The following is a 15,376-nucleotide window of genomic DNA, read 5'->3' on the forward strand; positions in this document are numbered from 1 at the left end:
AGGAAAGAAAACAGCAGCACCCTTCTTGATGCATTTTACTATGGTCATAATAAGTCAAAGCCCAACACAATGTTGAACACGGGAATCTGTCAGTAAGAGTAAAGGAAGACACCAGATGTAAAAGAACGTCTTGTAAATGATACATGAGATATCAGTCATGTTGATGTTAAAATTAGAGCTGGTCTTTTTAACATTTCATAGAGGACAAAGACATGTATGCTTCTGTAACTGAATTCCTGCCACCACAGGGTAGGCAGCAACTGCTTCTGACAGGCATACTACCTGTAAGGAAACATAAGAAGGCACTTAATCATTTTTATAAGTGTTCTTGTCACTTGAGACAACAAAAAATAGTCAGGTTTTTTTGCCTTCTTCTCTTCTGATTTTCATGACCTGTATACAGAGAACCAACAAATTTCTCCACTCCAGAAGAGACTTTCAGTACTAATTTTAGTTAGAGCATTTGCAGTAGGGCTAGAGAATTAGTCAGAAAAAAGTTCAGGGTCAAAAACACAGACTCAACAAAATATACTCTCTTCTAAATCCTGTAAAACCTTCGCACAAATCTTATGAAAGCTGGCTTCCTAAAACTTGAGTTATTGAACACCAGGGTTGATTTAATTGTAAATCTTAATTGCTAGATAAGGTGGCTAGTACGTAGAGTCCCACCCTCATAAAAAATGTGAATCTGCTTGTCCTTATTGATTGTACACAGGTACAATTAAAACTCAAGCCTGATTCAAAGGACTTACAGTCTAAGTGTGAGAAGTGAACCATTAGAACAAAGAATGCATAAAGCAGCAATGAGAGGGTTGTGTGAGTCACAGCCAAGCAGACAAAGAGATCTGACTGCCTACTAGGAAGAAAAAAAAAAGAGGAAGAAAGATACACAATATCCACTACCTTCTCCATCTCATTCATGAACATTATGGTTCTGTCCAATCAGAATTTTCCAATGGGAGGATTTTTTCAATTGGGTCTCATTGCTACTCAGAGTAAAAAAATGTTAATGCTTCTGAAAATACTGCTTGTAACACACTGTGAATACTAAATGGACAATGTGATTATTTTGATGAAGAGCAATGTGAAAGGTTGAGGGAGGTGATTCTTCCATTCTACTTTGCTTTTGTGAAAAGTACCTTGAGTACTGTGTCCATTTCTGGGGTCCCCAGCACAAGAAAGACATCAGCCTGTTAGAGCAGGTCCAGAGGAGGGCCATGAAAATGATCAGAGGGCTGAAGCACCTCTCCGATGAAGAAAAGCTGAGAGAGTTGGGGTTGTTAAGCCTGGAGAAGAGAAAGCTCCACGGAGACCTTATTGCGGCCTTTCAATATATACAGGGGCCTTACAAGAAACATGGAGAGAGACTTTTTATCAAGGCCTGTAATGACAGGAGAAGAGGTAATGGCTTTAAACTGAAAGAGGGTAGATTTACTTTAGATATAAAGAAGACATTTTTTACAATGGGGGTGGTGACACTAGAACAGGTTGCCCAGAGAAGTTGTGGATGCCCCATCTCTGGGAGCGTTCAAGGTCAGGTTGGATGGGGTTTTAAGATGTCCCTGCCCACAGTAGGAATTTGAACTAGATGATCTGTAAAGGTCTCTTCCAAACCAAACCATTCTATGATTCTGTGTAGCACATGATGTCTTATGCAGTGTATAAAAATTTACTCTACCTAGCTGCTCTTAGGTTTTCCCACAGTGTAGGAAGTCTGAGTACATTGTGCAGTGTTCAATGTCATCACAAAGAGAAGCTACAGTTTGATCAAAATAAATAGTTACTCAGCATTAGTTAGCTATGCAATTTCAGCTTCTCAGTCTCAATTCTAGCTGGAAATTGCTGGCAACAAATAAACTTAAAATCATTTTATAATGTAGTGCTGGTCAGCTTTTCAGATAATTAAATAGTTGTAATCTTGGCAGATTATTAATTCTCACAATGATGTACAGATGCATCCCTCTAACACAAATATAATTCAGTAACAAATAAATGCCTGGTAAATACTCGAAATTGAATCCTAAAATATTTTATTCTTTTAATAGGCCAGGTTTTTTTATGACCAGATTTCATGTATGATTAATTTGTTTCTTATTACTAGATCGAGAACTGAAATGGTAAGGTTGCATGTAAAGCCACATATACAGTGGAAAGAACTACTGGTATATCATGATGTGCAGAAAACTTCAAGCCCTCTAAACATGAAGCTTATCTGTTCTAGATAACATAAAACTGACTTGTGACTAAGATGTTTTTGCACTTTTGAAATCTCTTGGCCAATTTAGAATTATTGTTTTTGTGAGGGTTTTTTTGCCTAGAAAGTTGTTTAAAAATTAAGTTGTACTTTAAAATCTTAAAACTCTGAAATCCAATATATGTTAAAGTACACTGAGTTATTCTAAATAATGCCGCTTTCAGTTTAAAAAAAAGAAATCACTTTTGGAGGAGAAATTTTTTTAACCATTTTAGGCATTGAAAAACTGTTATTTCTTAATATAAATAAGGAAATGAAAGTGGACTGTATGAAATCTTATGTTTTTTTTAAAATCTGAGCTTTTAGCTCTAGAAAAGTTTTAGCAATAAAGATGCACTCTGCCTCACTTTATAGGCAGAATTTTTTGAAATGAGACTTTGCTAACAAAATGGATGCTACTTTTGATGGAGCAGTCACAGACAAGCCTATTTTAAATAAAAGGTTATTGCTTGTTTTTCTTTTCCATTTTCTGAGGAGTTATGACAAGCCAGTTGAATCACAATTTTAATAATGAGTGCTAAGATTTTTATTACAAAGCTGTAATTGAGCTTCTTTGTGTATCTCATTGCATTTCCTTCTCTTTTGAAAAGCTCCTTGCAGACTGATTTAAAGCAACTAATAATAAACACAAGTAAAGCCCAAATGTCGACCAGGCAGGTGTTCCTAATGTCTCTTTCTCTCTCTCCTAATTAGTTGGTATAAGAAATTTAGTGCACAGAGATTTAAAAGCAAACAGAGAAACCACTAAAGAGTAAAGTGCAGATATAGACACTTTTGCTACAAACCTGCACTTGATAAATATTCATGCAATAAACTGTGTAACACTAAACCATTACTGACCGCCTGTTGCTGCAGAGCAGCAAATGGGAGGTATGCTGCATCACTATGTCTGGTGACTAACAGAGTCTAATTAGAAAACCTGTTAGTATCCCCAGGAGGTTTTTTGAAGAAGTCAAAAGGAGATAAGCAACACTCAGTGATCAGCCACGTAATCGGACTCGGTTGAGTCAGACATGCATGGCAAAAACATCCGCAACATGCAAGTGTCTGCAGGAGTGACTGATGATGGTATTTCAGTGCATTTGGAGGACAGCATGTCAACCGTAATGGGGTCAGATTGTGCTTGCTACAGTCTGAGGTCCCTGATTAAAAAATGCCATGCTTGCTTTCTTCACCCAGTTGAGGTTGACCTTGGACGCTACAGACGATAGTTTAAACAATGCTTTTGCCAACTGTATGATAGAGATCATTAGCAAGACAGAAAACAAAATACAGGAACTGCCACATCGGATCAGACCAGTATTTCATCAAGTCCAGTATCATGTCCCTTGTAATAGCCCGTTCTAGAAGCATCAGAGGAAGGTAAGAGAAACCATGCTGTTGGAAAGCTGTGGAGTGAGTCTTCCACAAGGAAAATGTGGCTGGTGTTTCAACTCCCTCTCTCAATTAGAAAAATAAGGAACGCAGCCCTGGTGTTTAGGGTTACAGCTGCTGAAGCAGGAGAGTGAGGCTTAATTCCCTGTGAACACCAGTATTATGTGATCAATACAGGAGGTAAGAGGCAAAGAAGGGAGAAGCTTTCCCACTGCCTACCTACCCAGCACAGGTGCTTAAATTTAGGCATTGTGAATGTCTTTCCTTGATCTCACCAGCTTTTTTCTCTGCTTGTTGCGTGCGATCAATGATATTTGTCTTCCTCAGAAGAGAGGGATAAGAGTAAAATTCTTAAAGTTGTTAAAGTTCACAAGCATTTTTGCCATCAGGAAAAATAAAGAAAATAAATACCAGCAGCAGGAATATAGTGCCTGACTGTTGTGCATCAGTAGATCTCACAGCACTTTACATAAGATATCGGGAGGCATTTTCTCCATTTTGTAGAGAAAGTCAACTTTTCTTTCTGGATGTATGGTAAAAGTCTTGTTACTGTGTATGGCCCTCTTCCCCATAAACACCCAATTTGTTTTGAAATTCCAGCACTTATTTAGTCCTGAAGGTACACAGAATGACGGGTGGTTGGCTTAGACATCCAGTATGTAGTATTGTGGTTTGTGTTTCTGAGCTGTAAGTCTTGCTGGTTTAGTTGTATGAACTACAACAACAACAACAACAACAATCTTCTCACAAGACCAAATGCAGGAATAAATATTCAGAGTACCATGTCCTAAGGCCAAGATTTTAAAATGAATAGCAATTTAGATGCTTGATTTCAGGTGTTTAGCCAGTCAGTTTTCTAAGAAGACAGAATTTGTGCTAATTGATTGAGCCTCCTTCAGGGGCTGCAAGTTGGATACTCAACAAGAGATCCATCCAGAATTATGAGTGGCCTTGAAAGACTTTGTTTTCCAGATCATCTCTTTTCTGCGCACCTTCAGATAACAGGCTAGCAAAGCTGTTTTTCATAGTGGATAGAAAAAACCAACTGAATTTCAGGAGGAAACAGTATTTTAAATCAAATTACATACCACATACAAATCTCTGATCTGAGCTGAAAGTTAGGTCTAATCTAGAGCAAAAGCAAATTTCCAGTTGACTCTATTTGGAATTAACATGATCTTTTCAGTATTCATGTACCCAGAGAGGAAGATACTAATGAAAACAAGTTTTAATTCAACATTTAGCATGTTTTCTAGCAAGTACAAGTTCAATTCTGCAGTCAGGTGAATAGTTCTTGGTCATAAAATCAGTTCCATTCATCCTGGTATTAGCAGCACAAATAAAAGCCATGTATTACGCTAATGTCTTAAATCAGGGAGGAAAAAAGAAACAAACCAGCCCCAAACAAAAACCCCAACAAACCTCTCCAGAATACACTAAGTTTTTAATAGTAAGAAATTTCAAACAATCTGTTTTTCATCACACTTGTTAGCAGTTATTTAAAGCAGTGAGTGAGACAAGGTTACTCTCGGCATTAATCTTTGCTTGAGATTCTGCTGCTTCTCCCTGCAAGATATTTGCAAAGTTATTATTGACAATCAAGCTTTAACTGATTTCAATAAAGTCATATAGCAATTTATCGCTTATTTCCAAAGACAACTCTACACTGCACTGACAATTGTAGCAGCAGGTGGCTGTTGTCAGTTCTGCTTTTTCTGGTGGCAAAATCTATAATGCCAGGTAATGGATCCTTTATAACCTGCCCTGGAGAGTGAGGTACAGTGTGCTTTGACACCCCTTGCAGCTGTGTTTAGCTGCACACTGAAGCTGGGACAGCCTGTCTGCTGCCAGCTGTCCTTATGTCAGGACACAGGACCTAGACTTCTGTGCCCTATCGTAACTCCTTCTGAAATAAAGGGCTTTATCCTGTGGTTCTTCTGCACCTTCCTGCTTATTTCCAGTACTCAGGTAAAAAAAAAAAGCCAGACGCTGCTGCTATGCAGTTAGTAATTGGCCAGTGACAATGAGTTCAGAAGCAGCGGAACCTGCTGTCTCTGCTTGTGAGGAGGGGTAGGACATGCTTCCACTGTGCCAGTTCCCAGCGGGTCTGCCAGGGGCTGAAGTCTCTAAGAGCAGCTCCAGGACCTGAGCAGCTGTGAGTATCAAGAGGAGGTGGCTCTAAGGGGTTTGATGTTCCTTTATTCATTCTTCTTGTTTTAATCAGGGCTCATTGAACAGGAGTGAGAAACTTAGTATCTGGGGAAAAGCATGCAAGCAGGAAGGGGGGCAGCAGATGACGGTCAGAGACATCACCATTGGCAAGAATACAACAATAGTGAAGAAATCTTTGTGTGATTGAGTTTGTGAAGCACAAAGTACAGCTCTTGAATCGTGACGCTGTCTTACTGTTATGGACAGAATAAATATGAGATAACAATTCATTCACAGTACAGCTCTGTGAAACTTCAAAAAACCCACCACAATTAAACAAAATCAGACATGAACAATATAAATAACAATACTTTTTTAGGGGAAATTCCACTTACTACCTTTAATAAGCAAGTCCTTTATAGAAAGAATTCCCGGAATCTCACAGGCTCAACTCACGACAAACCCATGACAATCATCAGCCTTGTTTGTGCTACCACTTTGTAAAAACAGAAATACCCCCCCTAACACACTAAATGAGTATTCTGCTAGCTGAGATTTCAGATGAATGTAACTACATAAAAAAGTTCAAAGCCAGATTGTGGAAAGCTAGTTCAAGGGCAGGAAGAGAACAGTTACACAAGTTCTCACTCTCAAACTAGGAAAGTGGCAACCCACCACCTGAGGACCTTCCCCCATCCTGAGACCTGATACCCACCAGAAGTGTGTGTGCCAAACCCCCGTGCAGTGCAGACACGTGCTTCACACATGCTCCCTGCACGCATGCATTTCCTCTAGCTTTACACAGCATAGGCATAAGCAAAGGCCCAACCAACTACGATCTAAATAGCTAATCTTAAAATATCATACATAATAGCTAGTAAAGGTTAACTTGCAATATTATCTGAAAATACTGCTTGCATGGCTGGAAATGAAGGTGAAACAGGTCCAGAAAGCAAGTATTTGTGTGATCAAATACACGTGTATAAGATGACAAGTAGCATTAATATGAGCAAAGAAACTTCACAGCCAGCTCTCAAATACGTAACGCAATATAACCATCATTCATTCCCCAGCTAACAGATCACCTGACCTGACTATATCCGTATTTGCCATTCTGCCTGGATGGAGAAAAGTTGAATGGCGATTTCATAGCTGATCTGATGTCCACAATCCATGCGAAGTGTTCCTGGCACAAAGGAAAAGGAGGAAACAGGGAACACATCGCTTGACCTGCTGCATGGACCTCCTCTGTCAGACTGCCAGCAAGGGCCATCTGCCGTCAATGCAACCATGGCGTTAGCCAGAGCAAAGGGGTAGGGTCTCACACAGCGATCACCACCTCCGCAGGAAACCTGCACCTCCCCTTAAAACAGAATAGAATAGAATAGAATAGAATAGAATAGAATAGAATAGTATAGAATATTTCAGTTGGAAGGGACCTACAAAGATCATCTAGTCCATCTAGTCTCTTTTTGATCTTCCTTTCTCCCTCCCCAACCATTTCACTTTGTCTAGGCAGAGTTTGCAGAGCAAACCAGACCCTACAGAATACCTTCACGCAATCAGCATTTTCCTGGAAAGAAGTAGTTTTGATAATCTCAGATGACAGAGAATTTAATGTTTAAAAAGCTATACAAGCTTTGAGGAGTACCAGGTATCCAGTACTCCTTTCACTTAGCACATGGTAGAAGTTTCAGCGTGCACAGCAGTAAGCCCAGGATTTCTTTATTTGCTGCAACATACCACCTGACAAATACTCAGATACTTTATTTCCGGCCTTTGTTTTCCTCCATCTGAATTGCTTCTGGGATTTTGTTAACATTTGCAAACCACTGCTATAGCCACAAGATCAAAACAAAACATCAAGACAACATCTAATCCTTTCAGGAAAAACATTTGTGGTGTAGATTTGCAACATTTTTGTGCTGTACCATTATTCACTGTGCTTTAGTTCCACAGCTGCAGACTACAATATCATCTAGGGACAAACATTCCCTTTACCTGTACCTAAAATCCCCTGAAAGACTTTTATTATTCTTTTGCTCAGTGCTACTCCAAACATATTTAGAGACAATGTTCTCTGCTTCATTACTTTGTTTGTTTGTTTTTGCTTCCTGGAAAATATACCATATGGGTTTTTTTACCAAGCTACACTTGTAGTAAAAATTTTAAAAGAAGTTATGGGTGCAAGGTGAAGGTCATGTGATATGTGTTAGCACTGAGAACTATGGCTTCTAGTGCACTGCAATAGCATAACAAATCCTCAGTTAATTAAAACGGCCAAGTCCTGGGCCATGGGATTTCACTCACTTGCTCTGCAGTCCAGGCATCTTCCGTGAATGTCTTAGTAAACCAAAAATATTGGCCAGGTTGCAACATTCAGTGCATCATGTTTCTAGCCATGCAGTGAGAACAAGGAGGGTATCTACACTTTCCAAGAAAAAAATCCTAATTTTTTAGGATCCAGTCGCTGCCCATCACAGATAAGCTATTAACTTTAGAGACTAAAACCTCCTTGCAGTCCAGTGGAGGTGAGAAAGATGTTTTCAAATGAGTACGTGGTGTTATAAAATCCTTGACACTTTAGAAAGTGTCCATTAAGAATCCAGATATATGAACCTCACCTGACGAATGTGCTGTCTCTTCAATAGAAGAGAAAAAGCAACAATAAGAAACGTAACACATAATAACAAGGAAAAAGGAAATAGCACAGACAGACGACTGGCAATACAGCCTGGGCAGGCTTACTTTGCAACACTGGTCTCCACTTGTGGAATCAGAATGGTCTTTCCACCTAAAAAAAACCACCTACAGAATACTCTTCCTTTACATAACAGGGCAGAGGTGATTCACATCCATACTCACACCTTCCCCAACAACAGTGGGACTCACATTTCAGGTCACTGAGTGGTGTTTGGGGCTCCAGCGACTTCAGCGCAGCAGACAGATCTGCTCTGATCGGTGAACGCGTGGTGCAATAGCATTGCAGTCATACCACCGTGGTTTTTCAGGACAGGAGAGAACGAATTGAGCGTTGATAGTGCCTTACTTCAGCCCAGGGAGGCCGTGCTCTCTAGGCGCCATCTACGGTCTGTACAAAGAGTCAAGCTTCTCCAGGACATGATGAAGAACAGCTAAATTAGATCTCTCTTCTGAACTCTCTCGTATGTGAATCCAGCTCTTGTTGATGACTGTAGAGAGTCTTTGTTCATGAACCCAGAAGAGTCTGTTTTGTGGCTCTTCTGTTGTTTAATCCAACCACAAGAGGAAGCATACTTACTTATGTCTCAATCCACTGCAGTCGATCCAGGTCACTTCCTAGACCAAACAATATCCCGGGTAAAAGGTCATACAAGTAACAGAAATCTAAACTTTGCAGTGGCATACAATATCAAAATGAAAAGAGCAAAAAAAGTAAAACCTAGCAGGCCCTAGGATCCTACTTTTCTGTCATCTGTGGATATCTGGCTTTAACTGCTTTCAGATAAATATTAGACATATGGCCATCTTCAGACTTCTTCCACAAACATCTTTGGAAATAGCAATGCATCAAGGTACAGCTGCACTTTACCTCTTCCCATCCCTGTGAATGAGTACGTGCATCTTCAGTTTGAACGACAGCTGAAGATCATGAACATTTGACCTGTACTGAGTGAAGTGCTTTTAGGACTGGCTGTCAACAATAAATTTTTATTTTAAATGTCATGTCCTCCAACATTTCTGTCAGTTCTTTTGCTTCCCACTGGTTTGCATAAGCCTTCAAAAGTTGTTGATTTTTGCAAGCTAAACAGACTGGCAATGCAGCACAGATTGAAATCATCAGGTATGGAAGATTAAATCGCTGCAGCAGAATGGACTGATTGGAAATCATGCTTAAGCAGTCATCAATATAATTCACTACGCAACTATTCAACAACACAAAATCTGGGTAGATGTGCCCAAATTCTGACTACAGTTTAAAAATTATTACAGATAAAACATATTGTGTTATGTTGTAAAATGTAAATCTCTTTAATAAAAACATTCCACAAATTCTACATCGTCATAGTAGCTGTCTGCTTCCCAATTTGTCCTATTGTCAATGACTACAGAGAAAACCAGAGAACAAAGGATCATGTATTGTATTATAAGTTTCCATAGCAGATGAGCTTACTTTCCTTATGTGCCACATTCATGGGGTTTTTTTGTTTTGTTTTCCTTGTTCTTTTTGATGTTTTCTAGCCGGGTGGAGCAATATCTAAAAGCTTGCAAGAAATACCAAGGAACAAAGGAAATGTATTCAAAACTTCAACAGTAACATCATATTTGATATAAACAGACACTGATGAGAATCTTCAAACTCACTTCTTTGGAAAAAAGAACTCAGCCTGCATATTTCAAATAAAGTTAATGTAAGATCTTTGGATCATGGAAAATGCTAATACCAATTACATTAAGCAGATTTTCTTCCAGGTTTTTTTCTTTGCTTTATAGTTCATGATTAATTCACTATTTTCAAGACGGACAATTAGAGGCCATAGATTGTTATGCTTTTCTAGAGTTAGAGCTGACATTAACATTCACCCTTATATTCAAACTATGAAATTAAACTTCTTGCAAGTTGATTCAAATAAACAAGAAAACAAGCAGAAGTTCATGACAGAAGGAAAGATGGAGATAAGAAGTTAATTGAAAGACTTTATTTTTTGCAAGACAGAGAGCATATATTATTTAACCTGATATATAAGATATTTTATTTGTACTTGAGAATGAAATGAAAGTTTTGGCCCTCCTCATCATGGTCTACAAGACAGAGAATTGTAAAAATCCTTTTCATTCTGAAACCACTTTACTGGTCTGATCCTTTTTTGTCTTAACTTTTTCAAATATTGAAAGATTTACATACACTTAATTAACATGCTTTCTGAGTCCTGGAAAAACTTGAGTGCAGAGGATGTAGTGGAAGCCTTTTTAGGTTGTTGTGCTGTAAAAGATCAATGACAATGAATAGAAGGTTGATAAATATTTAATTTTTTCTTTGAGATAAATACATTTAACTTTTCTTTGTGTTCTAATGCAGAAGAGCTCTACCAAAATGCAGAGGTTAGGCTAGCTAATGATATAATTTGGCATCAACCCTCCTTGCTTTTACTGTGTTTTGAACACATTAAGAAGCTTCAAAGTAGTACAGCACTAGTATCACATCAGATAACAACCTATCGATCAGATCCTTAAACACACACAGTAGAGCATAAAGTGCAAGAAATGCACATGGGAGCAAATGAGTAAAACAAACAGAACACTATGTAACAAGAGATATGACTCAGTGAATAACATTAGAGAAAAAATAACTTCAGCTCCAGGAGAAATTTAAAAAAAAAAAAAAAAAAGTTAATTTGTCCTCTTGTTAATATTAAAAAAAAAAAAAGGAGTAGGAATCAGTTAGTAAATTTAGCAATACCTATAAGAAAGAGGTAGGAGGGAGATCTTAAATCAATTTTTAGTCTGTTTACCATACAAAAGTGATAACTCTTGCAGGTAAGAGGCAAGGATATTAAGAAAAGACAAGAAAAAGATTAAAATCGCAGAATTAAATTTAGAGGCTAGAAATCTACTGCTGGAAGTTGTAAATCCAAGAATGCTACAATTCATGGAGAAGCAGAAGAGGCTTTACCACCTTATGACTCTCCCACAGCTGCCATATATACATCAGGAAACACCCACCAGGAGAAAATATCTGTTTCTCTCTCCACGATAATTCGTCTTCTATTATAAAACCACTCAGGAGCCGGCAGGGACTCAGATAAAAAAAACAGCCTAACTTTCTCTAAGGACATAAAAACACAGGCCGTGTTATCATTCAGTACTATAAATTTGCTTTTGCTCTTCTTTTGAGTTTGACTCTCCGACCCTTTTTACTGATTTTTACACCTTGATTTTAACTGTATCGCTTTTACACCCCGATGTGGTATGAGAGGGGCCTTTGAGATAATAGACAGATTAAGAGATTTCACGCAGGCTGGCATAAGTATTTCATGTAATTACTTTCTTGAAAAGAAACAAGCAGAACCAAAAAAGCAGCAAAACAGAACAAAGTATTTGCAGCCAGACGGAAAAAACAGAATGGAGAATTCTGATTTCAATTTACATTCTGAGAAAATAACTGCATGAAGAAGAGTTAGAGGGACCATAAATCAGTTAAGCTGCCTGCTTTCCAGACTCTGTGGCTTCATCACTGGGAAAAATCAGGCAGGTCTATGTCCCAAATACCAACATCTAACCCCATAATCTCCAGGTGATGACCTTGATGCGCAATCCTTGCTGCAAAGCCAGCGCTGCGGCGGGTGTCACCAAAGTCCCTTTTGCTTGTGTCCATCAGGAGATCTTGGTTCAGATCCTGACCGGCCCACAGTGTTTCTGTCTGACAGTTCTCGGGACACTTAGATCCAGATTAATCCTCCATACTTTCAGGCGTCTCACTGCGGCGCTTGAACTAAGGCTCTCGCTGCTGGCCACCAGCTCCTTCTGCGGAGAAGGGGCAGAGAGAGGCAGTCCCTGAAGGTGATGATGGCCCACAGAGAGCTGAGTCACCCTGCAGAAACACTTTCATTATTTCCACAGTGAGGGTGAAATGCTGTCATGGCTTTCCAGCAGCTAATTTTAGCAACTCACAGTTCACTGAAGTTTGATGGCTCAGCTAAGTGAGTAAAATTACGCAGCGTGAATGAAGGTCTCTTTTGCGCATATTATTTTCCCATCAGTAAGAGAGAAAAAGTTATAGTGGGATGAAAAATGAAATTCAGAGCTTTGAAAATAAATTTCCTCCCATCTTCCAGTACCATCTTTCTGTAATAAACAACAGCTACCAATGAACCTATACTTACCAGAAATTGTGTACACAATCACCAGCAGAAGTTCAGCTTCCTTATGCATTATCATGGTTTAACCTATGGGTTTTGCACTATTTTAAGTTATTATTATTATTTGAAAATTTCTTTTATTTCAAGTACTGTTTTATAATAAGGTCACAAGAGATACCTAAGTCTCACAGAGGATAAAAGCTGTTACTTTAAAAGCTGTAGGAGAGTAAATTAAATTGCTTATTTAGAAAAAAAAGATTCCCTTAAAATAAAATCAGGCACTGCATGCAAATTTCGTAGTATTTTGCAGTCTGTTCAAAGCAAATATTAGGCAGTAGTTTTCCAGGAGGCATGCAGCTACTCTTTAACTAAAAAATACAACCAGTTATTTTTACATCAAAGATGAAATGCAGTTTCTGCCCTGCAATCAGCAGTTTGAGGAAATGTATTTGATTAAAACAAAAAAAAAAAAAAAGAAAAAAAACCCTTGTGTATCTTTTTTTCTTTTGGCTTCAGGTATCAACATTTTAATTGTTTTTTCAAGACCATGGGCTAGATTTGGCTGCCAGGCCACAGTTTAATTTACTTCTTGGATGCAGCGCAATCATTCAAACTTTCAGTAAAACACTTTATTTCACTTAAAACCTCATGGGAGAGTATGAAGTGCAACTTTAATAAAATACAGAAATATAAAGCAAAGAGTGAGAGTCTCATTTTTTACAGAGGTTCTATAAAATAATGAACCTTTTTGTCTGTCTACTTATAAGGTAAGCTTACCTGGAAGATGATGGGATTTTACAATAGATTGTTACAAATGAATAACTCTCTCTCTCCCTCTCTGTATTTGTATGTATGTAAGCATATATAACCATATACCATCAGTCAGGGGACTGGAGCTGACAGTGACGAGAGTGTTCAGAAAGTGGACAGATCAGGCCACATTTCAAGCTCTAAAACAAGACTGCATGCAGTCGTTAACAACACGCTTATTGCTGATGGTCTGTGCCCACCATTCTCACCATTTTTCACTACACAACCCCAACTGCTAGTCTTCCAATTTGTATCCTCAGCTGGCTGTGGGGGCACAAACCAGGGAGCTCTGCTGGCCACGGTCTTCGGTGGCCTTGGCTGCAAGGCCAACGTCACAGCAGTCGAGGTGTTCAGGCTCGAGAGCTCCTTGGTGAGAGAGGGGACAGCTTCTTTCTGCCCCATCTTGCCTTGCTTTCACTTGCTGTTTTTAACTCCTGGGTCCTTTCACTCCCAAAAGGGATCTCATCTCCTCCCAATAACATTTATCTTGTTTGGGGTTTTGTCACCCCTTTTTATTTAGCAGGATGTCCTGCCTATTTGTGGTCCTTGTGCTTATGTTGTTCTTTACCATGCAACTTCATTCACTCAGGAGCTTCTCAAAATCCACCATGCATGTCTTAGTTCACACCTTGCTCACTTACTTATTTCAAATGCTTATATATTTTGCTGGCTTTGTCATGACAATGTTGCAAAATACTTACATACCACTGCTGGTTACACAATTTTAGCATGCTTATATTTGGGTTCAAAGCCATATGGACAATGCTTTTACAAGGTTCACATTCTACCCTGATTAACGAACTTTCAATGTGTCACAGGCCTGTGTTTTCCTATGGGATCCAGGATTCTTGGCTAGGGACTCAATTTTTCAATGGTCTTGTGTATTTGTCTACCTGAAAGAGACTTTAGTGAAGTAACTGAGGGCTTCACAGAGACTCCCTTTGCAGGAGGAGAAGAGAGGCCAAACAGAAGCATGGTACCTCCAGTTTGTACCCCTGTGCCATGGCATAAGGCAAGGCAAGGCAAGTGTTCTTCTTGCAGCATATTTCTATAAACAAAACCAATGAAGATTGCTTTTGAGCCACCACAGAGAAAGTGGTTTTGTTCACTGGAAAATTTAGATCCCTTTAAACTAATTTGCTGAAAGAATATATCAGCTTCAGCAAAGGTCTAGGAAAGCATTCTTGGTCAGTGAGAGACAAGTATCAGTTTATCTCAATCAGTAGGAATTTCTCAAGATCAAAGTTCTGAATGCTGCTTTGTCTAAAATGAAAATAGGGATTTGCATCAACATCTTCCAGAATACAGATCCTGACCACCAACATTGGCTATTCAATAGTCATACACCCTTGCTTACTTCCCATACTCAGTTTCTATTTTTTACAGGTACAGCTTTTCTCTCTGAGATACCAGCTTCTCACATGCAGTGTTATATTGCCACATGTTTTCTATCCTAAGCTAGGAGAAGCTTCAGACTTGGAGAGTTAGTCACCTCTACAGTTATTTTTTTCTACAAAATAAAACCACATCTTTAGATACACCTTTGTAAATTCGCTATCAAAGTGGATATAATCTAGAAGATCACATAATATTGCTAACACGGCCCAGTTATTTCCCAAATTTGTCTCAAGTCAGACCAAAAAACAGAGCAAGCCAAACCAAACAGAACTATCATCAGCTCAACTCATAATTGTACGTTAGTTTGTATTAACGTACAAACCTCTCCCAGATATATCCCCATGTATATCCCACGTATATCCCCATGATGAAAATAGAAGGTTTTACCTACTTCAAATTTCCCTAAAGTGTATGTAATATCTCTAAGACACGTTCATTGCATTGGAAACATGCTTAGAGACAGACAGTGAAAAGCTGAATTCTGTTCTCAGTTCTGCCACTGCTGGGCTCTTGGTAACATGGAGAAAGTCAGTTTCGTGTAAATGACTAT

This window comes from Gymnogyps californianus, chromosome Z (assembly GCF_018139145.2).
Source record: "Gymnogyps californianus isolate 813 chromosome Z, ASM1813914v2, whole genome shotgun sequence".
In the NCBI taxonomy this organism is placed as follows: Eukaryota; Metazoa; Chordata; class Aves; order Accipitriformes; family Cathartidae; genus Gymnogyps; species Gymnogyps californianus.